The 8,028-nt window shown below is 36.9% G+C and overlaps 1 non-coding gene across 1 annotated transcript in view; it reads left to right on the top strand.

The window, feature by feature from the left end:
• The first annotated feature begins 7,775 nt into the window (after positions 1-7,775).
• Positions 7,776-8,028, top strand: part of LOC143176249 (small subunit ribosomal RNA) — a 1,921-nt gene continuing 1,668 nt past the window's right edge. Inside the window, exon 1 of the ribosomal RNA XR_013000826.1 lies at positions 7,776-8,028. This exon is cut by the window's right edge and continues 1,668 nt beyond it. This is a non-coding gene — a ribosomal RNA (small subunit ribosomal RNA).

Raw genomic sequence — 8,028 nt, 5'->3', positions numbered from 1 at the left:
AAAAAAGTTGGTGTCGACCGTGGGACTTAGAAAAATTTCGGGAAGTCCGATTCGCCTGCTGGAATTACCGCACGGGCTGGACACCTCGCTCCGCCGAATCGGTTTTTTCCTTTTTTTCCGAAAAATAAATTTTTGTAATTTTTTTTAATGTTAAAAACGTTAATAAACTTCATGTTTACGCATGGATTAAACATTGAAATAATTTTAAAACGCTTATTAAAAAAGTTGGTGTCGACCGTGGGACTTAGAAAAATTTCGGGAAGTCCGATTCGCCTGCTGGAATTACCGCACGGGCAGGACACCTCGCTCCGACGAATCGGTTTTTTCCATTTTTTCCGAAAAATAAATTTTTGTAATTTTTTTAATGTTAAAAACGTTAATAAACTTCATGTTTACGCATGGATTAAACATTGAAATAATTTTAAAACGCTTATAAAAAAAGTTGGTGTCGACCGTGGGACTTAGAAAAATTTCGGGAAGTCCGATTCGCCTGCTGGAATTACCGCACGGGCAGGACACCTCGCTCCGACGAATCGGTTTTTTTCCATTTTTTTTGAAAAATAAATTTTTGTAATTTTTTTTAACGTTGAAAACGTTAATAAACATCATGTTTACGCATGGATTAAACATTGAAATAATTTTAAAACGCTTATTAAAAAAGTTGGTGTCGACCGTGGGACTTAGAAAAATTTCGGGAAGTCCGATTCGCCTGCTGGAATTTACCGCACGGGCTGGACACCTCGCTCCGCCGAATCGGTTTTTTCCTTTTTTTCCGAAAAATAAATTTTTGTAATTTTTTTTAATGTTAAAAACGTTAATAAACTTCATGTTTACGCATGGATTAAACATTGAAATAATTTTAAAACGCTTATTAAAAAAGTTGGTGTCGACCGTGGGACTTAGAAAAATTTCGGGAAGTCCGATTCGCCTGCTGGAATTACCGCACGGGCAGGACACCTCGCTCCGACGAATCGTTTTTTCCATTTTTTCCGAAAAATAAATTTTTGTAATTTTTTTTAATGTTAAAAACGTTAATAAACTTCATGTTTACGCATGGATTAAACATTGAAATAATTTTAAAACGCTTATTAAAAAAGTTGGTGTCGACCGTGGGACTTAGAAAAATTTCGGGAAGTCCGATTCGCCTGCTGGAATTACCGCACGGGCAGGACACCTCGCTCCGACGAATCGGTTTTTTCCATTTTTTTTGAAAAATAAATTTTTGTAATTTTTTTTAACGTTGAAAACGTTAATAAACATCATGTTTACGCATGGATTAAACATTGAAATAATTTTAAAACGCTTATTAAAAAAGTTGGTGTCGACCGTGGGACTTAGAAAAATTTCGGGAAGTCCGATTCGCCTGCTGGAATTACCGCACGGGCTGGACACCTCGCTCCGCCGAATCGGTTTTTTCCTTTTTTTCCGAAAAATAAATTTTTGTAATTTTTTTTAATGTTAAAAACGTTAATAAACTTCATGTTTACGCATGGATTAAACATTGAAATAATTTTAAAACGCTTATTAAAAAAGTTGGTGTCGACCGTGGGACTTAGAAAAATTTCGGGAAGTCCGATTCGCCTGCTGGAATTACCGCACGGGCAGGACACCTCGCTCCGACGAATCGGTTTTTTCCATTTTTTCCGAAAAATAAATTTTTGTAATTTTTTTTAATGTTAAAAACGTTAATAAACTTCATGTTTACGCATGGATTAAACATTGAAATAATTTTAAAACGCTTATTAAAAAAGTTGGTGTCGACCGTGGGACTTAGAAAAATTTCGGGAAGTCCGATTCGCCTGCTGGAATTACCGCACGGGCAGGACACCTCGCTCCGACGAATCGGTTTTTTTCCATTTTTTTTGAAAAATAAATTTTTGTAATTTTTTTTAACGTTGAAAACGTTAATAAACATCATGTTTACGCATGGATTAAACATTGAAATAATTTTAAAACGCTTATTAAAAAAGTTGGTGTCGACCGTGGGACTTAGAAAAATTTCGGGAAGTCCGATTCGCCTGCTGGAATTACCGCACGGGCTGGACACCTCGCTCCGCCGAATCGGTTTTTTCCTTTTTTTCCGAAAAATAAATTTTTGTAATTTTTTTTAATGTTAAAAACGTTAATAAACTCATGTTTACGCATGGATTAAACATTGAAATAATTTTAAAAACGCTTATTAAAAAAGTTGGTGTCGACCGTGGGACTTAGAAAAATTTCGGGAAGTCCGATTCGCCTGCTGGAATTACCGCACGGGCAGGACACCTCGCTCCGACGAATCGGTTTTTTCCATTTTTTCCGAAAAATAAATTTTTGTAATTTTTTTTTAATGTTAAAAACGTTAATAAACTTCATGTTTACGCATGGATTAAACATTGAAATAATTTTAAAACGCTTATTAAAAAAGTTGGTGTCGACCGTGGGACTTAGAAAAATTTCGGGAAGTCCGATTCGCCTGCTGGAATTACCGCACGGGCTGGACACCTCGCTCCGCCGAATCGGTTTTTTCCTTTTTTTCCGAAAAATAAATTTTTGTAATTTTTTTTAATGTTAAAAACGTTAATAAACTTCATGTTTACGCATGGATTAAACATTGAAATAATTTTAAAACGCTTATTAAAAAAGTTGGTGTCGACCGTGGGACTTAGAAAAATTTCGGGAAGTCCGATTCGCCTGCTGGAATTACCGCACGGGCAGGACACCTCGCTCCGACGAATCGGTTTTTTCCATTTTTTTCCGAAAAATAAATTTTTGTAATTTTTTTAATGTTAAAAACGTTAATAAACTTCATGTTTACGCATGGATTAAACATTGAAATAATTTTAAAACGCTTATTAAAAAAGTTGGTGTCGACCGTGGGACTTAGAAAAATTTCGGGAAGTCCGATTCGCCTGCTGGAATTACCGCACGGGCTGGACACCTCGCTCCGCCGAATCGGTATTTTCCATTTTTCTTGAAAAATAAATTTTTGTAATTTTTTTTAACGTTGAAAACGTTAATAAACATCATGTTTACGCATGGATTAAACATTGAAATAATTTTAAAACGCTTATTAAAAAAGTTGGTGTCGACCGTGGGACTTAGAAAAATTTCGGGAAGTCCGATTCGCCTGCTGGAATTACCGCACGGGCAGGACACCTCGCTCCGACGAATCGGTTTTTTCCATTTTTTCCGAAAAATAAATTTTTGTAATTTTTTTTAATGTTAAAAACGTTAATAAACTTCATGTTTACGCATGGATTAAACATTGAAATAATTTTAAAACACTTATTAAAAAAGTTGGTGTCGACCGTGGGACTTAGAAAAATTTCGGGAAGTCCGATTCGCCTGCTGGAATTACCGCACGGGCAGGACACCTCGCTCCGACGAATCGGTTTTTTCCATTTTTTTTGAAAAATAAATTTTTGTAATTTTTTTTAACGTTGAAAACGTTAATAAACATCATGTTTACGCATGGATTAAACATTGAAATAATTTTAAAACGCTTATTAAAAAAGTTGGTGTCGACCGTGGGACTTAGAAAAATTTCGGGAAGTCCGATTCGCCTGCTGGAATTACCGCACGGGCTGGACACCTCGCTCCGCCGAATCGGTTTTTTCCTTTTTTTCCGAAAAATAAATTTTTGTAATTTTTTTTAATGTTAAAAACGTTAATAAACTTCATGTTTACGCATGGATTAAACATTGAAATAATTTTAAAACGCTTATTAAAAAAGTTGGTGTCGACCGTGGGACTTAGAAAAATTTCGGGAAGTCCGATTCGCCTGCTGGAATTACCGCACGGGCAGGACACCTCGCTCCGACGAATCGGTTTTTTCCATTTTTTCCGAAAAATAAATTTTTGTAATTTTTTTTAATGTTAAAAACGTTAATAAACTTCATGTTTACGCATGGATTAAACATTGAAATAATTTTAAAACGCTTATTAAAAAAGTTGGTGTCGACCGTGGGACTTAGAAAAATTTCGGGAAGTCCGATTCGCCTGCTGGAATTACCGCACGGGCAGGACACCTCGCTCCGACGAATCGGTTTTTTCCATTTTTTTTGAAAAATAAATTTTTGTAATTTTTTTTAACGTTGAAAACGTTAATAAACATCATGTTTACGCATGGATTAAACATTGAAATAATTTTAAAACGCTTATTAAAAAAGTTGGTGTCGACCGTGGGACTTAGAAAAATTTCGGGAAGTCCGATTCGCCTGCTGGAATTACCGCACGGGCTGGACACCTCGCTCCGCCGAATCGGTTTTTTTCCTTTTTTTCCGAAAAATAAATTTTTGTAATTTTTTTTAATGTTAAAAACGTTAATAAACTTCATGTTTACGCATGGATTAAACATTGAAATAATTTTAAAACGCTTATTAAAAAAGTTGGTGTCGACCGTGGGACTTAGAAAAATTTCGGGAAGTCCGATTCGCCTGCTGGAATTACCGCACGGGCAGGACACCTCGCTCCGACGAATCGGTTTTTTTCCATTTTTTCCGAAAAATAAATTTTTGTAATTTTTTTTAATGTTAAAAACGTTAATAAACTTCATGTTTACGCATGGATTAAACATTGAAATAATTTTAAAACGCTTATTAAAAAAGTTGGTGTCGACCGTGGGACTTAGAAAAATTTCGGGAAGTCCGATTCGCCTGCTGGAATTACCGCACGGGCAGGACACCTCGCTCCGACGAATCGGTTTTTTTCCATTTTTTTTGAAAAATAAATTTTTGTAATTTTTTTTAACGTTGAAAACGTTAATAAACATCATGTTTACGCATGGATTAAACATTGAAATAATTTAAAACGCTTATTAAAAAAGTTGGTGTCGACCGTGGGACTTAGAAAAATTTCGGGAAGTCCGATTCGCCTGCTGGAATTACCGCACGGGCTGGACACCTCGCTCCGCCGAATCGGTTTTTTCCTTTTTTTCCGAAAAATAAATTTTTGTAATTTTTTTTAATGTTAAAAACGTTAATAAACTTCATGTTTACGCATGGATTAAACATTGAAATAATTTTAAAACGCTTATTAAAAAAGTTGGTGTCGACCGTGGGACTTAGAAAAATTTCGGGAAGTCCGATTCGCCTGCTGGAATTACCGCACGGGCAGGACACCTCGCTCCGACGAATCGGTTTTTTCCATTTTTTCGAAAAATAAATTTTTGTAATTTTTTTTAATGTTAAAAACGTTAATAAACTTCATGTTTACGCATGGATTAAACATTGAAATAATTTTAAAACGCTTATTAAAAAAGTTGGTGTCGACCGTGGGACTTAGAAAAATTTCGGGAAGTCCGATTCGCCTGCTGGAATTACCGCACGGGCTGGACACCTCGCTCCGCCGAATCGGTTTTTTCCTTTTTTTCCGAAAAATAAATTTTTGTAATTTTTTTAATGTTAAAAACGTTAATAAACTTCATGTTTACGCATGGATTAAACATTGAAATAATTTTAAAACGCTTATTAAAAAAGTTGGTGTCGACCGTGGGACTTAGAAAAATTTCGGGAAGTCCGATTCGCCTGCTGGAATTACCGCACGGGCAGGACACCTCGCTCCGACGAATCGGTTTTTTTCCATTTTTTCCGAAAAATAAATTTTTGTAATTTTTTTTAATGTTAAAAACGTTAATAAACTTCATGTTTACGCATGGATTAAACATTGAAATAATTTTAAAACGCTTATTAAAAAAGTTGGTGTCGACCGTGGGACTTAGAAAAATTTCGGGAAGTCCGATTCGCCTGCTGGAATTACCGCACGGGCAGGACACCTCGCTCCGACGAATCGGTTTTTTTCCATTTTTTTGAAAAATAAATTTTTGTAATTTTTTTTAACGTTGAAAACGTTAATAAACATCATGTTTACGCATGGATTAAACATTGAAATAATTTTAAAACGCTTATTAAAAAAGTTGGTGTCGACCGTGGGACTTAGAAAAATTTCGGAAGTCCGATTCGCCTGCTGGAATTACCGCACGGGCTGGACACCTCGCTCCGCCGAATCGGTTTTTTCCTTTTTTTCCGAAAAATAAATTTTTGTAATTTTTTTTAATGTTAAAAACGTTAATAAACTTCATGTTTACGCATGGATTAAACATTGAAATAATTTTAAAACGCTTATTAAAAAAGTTGGTGTCGACCGTGGGACTTAGAAAAATTTCGGGAAGTCCGATTCGCCTGCTGGAATTACCGCACGGGCAGGACACCTCTCGCTCCGACGAATCGGTTTTTTCCATTTTTTCCGAAAAATAAATTTTTGTAATTTTTTTTAATGTTAAAAACGTTAATAAACTTCATGTTTACGCATGGATTAAACATTGAAATAATTTTAAAACGCTTATTAAAAAAGTTTACTCTTGACCGTGGGGACTTAGAAAAATCCGGCTTGCACGGATTCGACCACTCTGTTTTTCGGAGTTTCTGAGAAAAATAAATTTTTGTAATTTTTTTCATTATGATTTCTGAGTTCTCCCAGTAGTTTAATGTAAGGATTAAGCATTTAAAAATTTTTAAATCGAATATTAAAAAAGTTTACTCTTGCAATTTTTGGAAAAAAAAAATTCTAAAAAATTTTTCTTTCGGTGGAAACTAACGTTTAATATGTACAATAACGATTTATCGAATAAAAATCGTATGTTAATATATGTTCGAATCGACCATAGTTTCAGCGGCTAAGTACCAGCAGCCCGGCCGGTTGGTCTGTACGCGCGGCAGTTTACCACCATAAGCGCCCGTGCTGAGCGGCCGGCGCCGCGGTCGTCGCGGCCGCCCGTTTGGTTACTATAAGAGAGCACGTCGGTTCGAGCGGACCGGTCGGCGCAGCGGCGGGCGAGCGGCTATTCTACGATCTCGGTCGAGAAGCAGTCGTTCAGCTCCTCGAGGTCCATTCCTCGACTGTTCTGTACCGCGTTCCGTTGCGAATTTTTCTCTACACAGCATGACCACGGGTCGGTGTCTCAGACCGAATGGCCCTTATGTGGTAAGCCCAGAATGTTGGGTTGGATACAACGTATATTCGTTATACTTGTACGACTCTCACATCAACTCTCAGAAACCCAAAAGGGGTTTTCTATCCGAGCGAAAATATATTTTTCGTATACAAAAATTTAATGGCAAAGACCAAACGAAATACTACACACAAAAAGGGGCGACGAACAAAAATTGTTCGAATGAAATATAATATATACATATAAAATTGAGGTGTCCTAAGAGAGAAATACATAAACTAAGAGGTATATATTATAAGAAATATATATTATTCTGGGCAAAGAAGAGAGAACGAAAAGAAGAGTATGATCTTTAAACGCGAGGGCCTCGACATGGGTACGCCTAGCATGGTTCGCGCTTTCTCGATATGTCCAGCATGTTAACGTACGCGGTCTTCGGACTTCGTGCGTTATGTCCGTGCTTACACGATGGAGAGCGCTCGAGCATACGTGCTTACAAACCTGAAAGTCGATGTGACATCCGAGATTCTTTTTCTTCTAAAAAGATCTCGGAGAGATACACGGGAGAGTTTGAAATTTTTGGAGGTCCTCCTGATGTATATGCGCGGATATACCCATGTGGTAATTCGTGCGGAGTTGGTAATCTAATAGTGGAGCGAAATTTACCAACTCGAAAGAGAAGAGAGAAGAGAGAAGAGAGTAGAGAGAAGAGAGAGGAGAAAGAGAACTGTCTTAAAGACGAGAAAAAGTATCGTCGATCCGACTCTTAAGGGGAGAGAGTCGGCGACTAAGATATATATATACATACATATTTTTGCTTCGTATGATGAAAATTACTCGAAGCTCCCTGGTTGATCCTGCCAGTAGTCATATGCTTGTCTCAAAGATTAAGCCATGCATGTCTCAGTACATGCCGTATTAAGGTGAAACCGCGAATGGCTCATTAAATCAGTTATGGTTCCTTAGATCGTACCCACATTTACTTGGATAACTGTGGTAATTCTAGAGCTAATACATGCAAAACAGAGTTCCGACCAGAGATGGTAGGAACGCTTTTATTAGATCAAAACCAATCGGTGGCGGGCGTTTACGTTCGT

The sequence above is a fragment of the Nomia melanderi genome, unplaced genomic scaffold (assembly GCF_051020985.1).
Source record: "Nomia melanderi isolate GNS246 unplaced genomic scaffold, iyNomMela1 scaffold0441, whole genome shotgun sequence".
NCBI classification, from domain to species: Eukaryota; Metazoa; Arthropoda; class Insecta; order Hymenoptera; family Halictidae; genus Nomia; species Nomia melanderi.
This window is presented reverse-complemented; position numbering and strand designations above follow the sequence as displayed.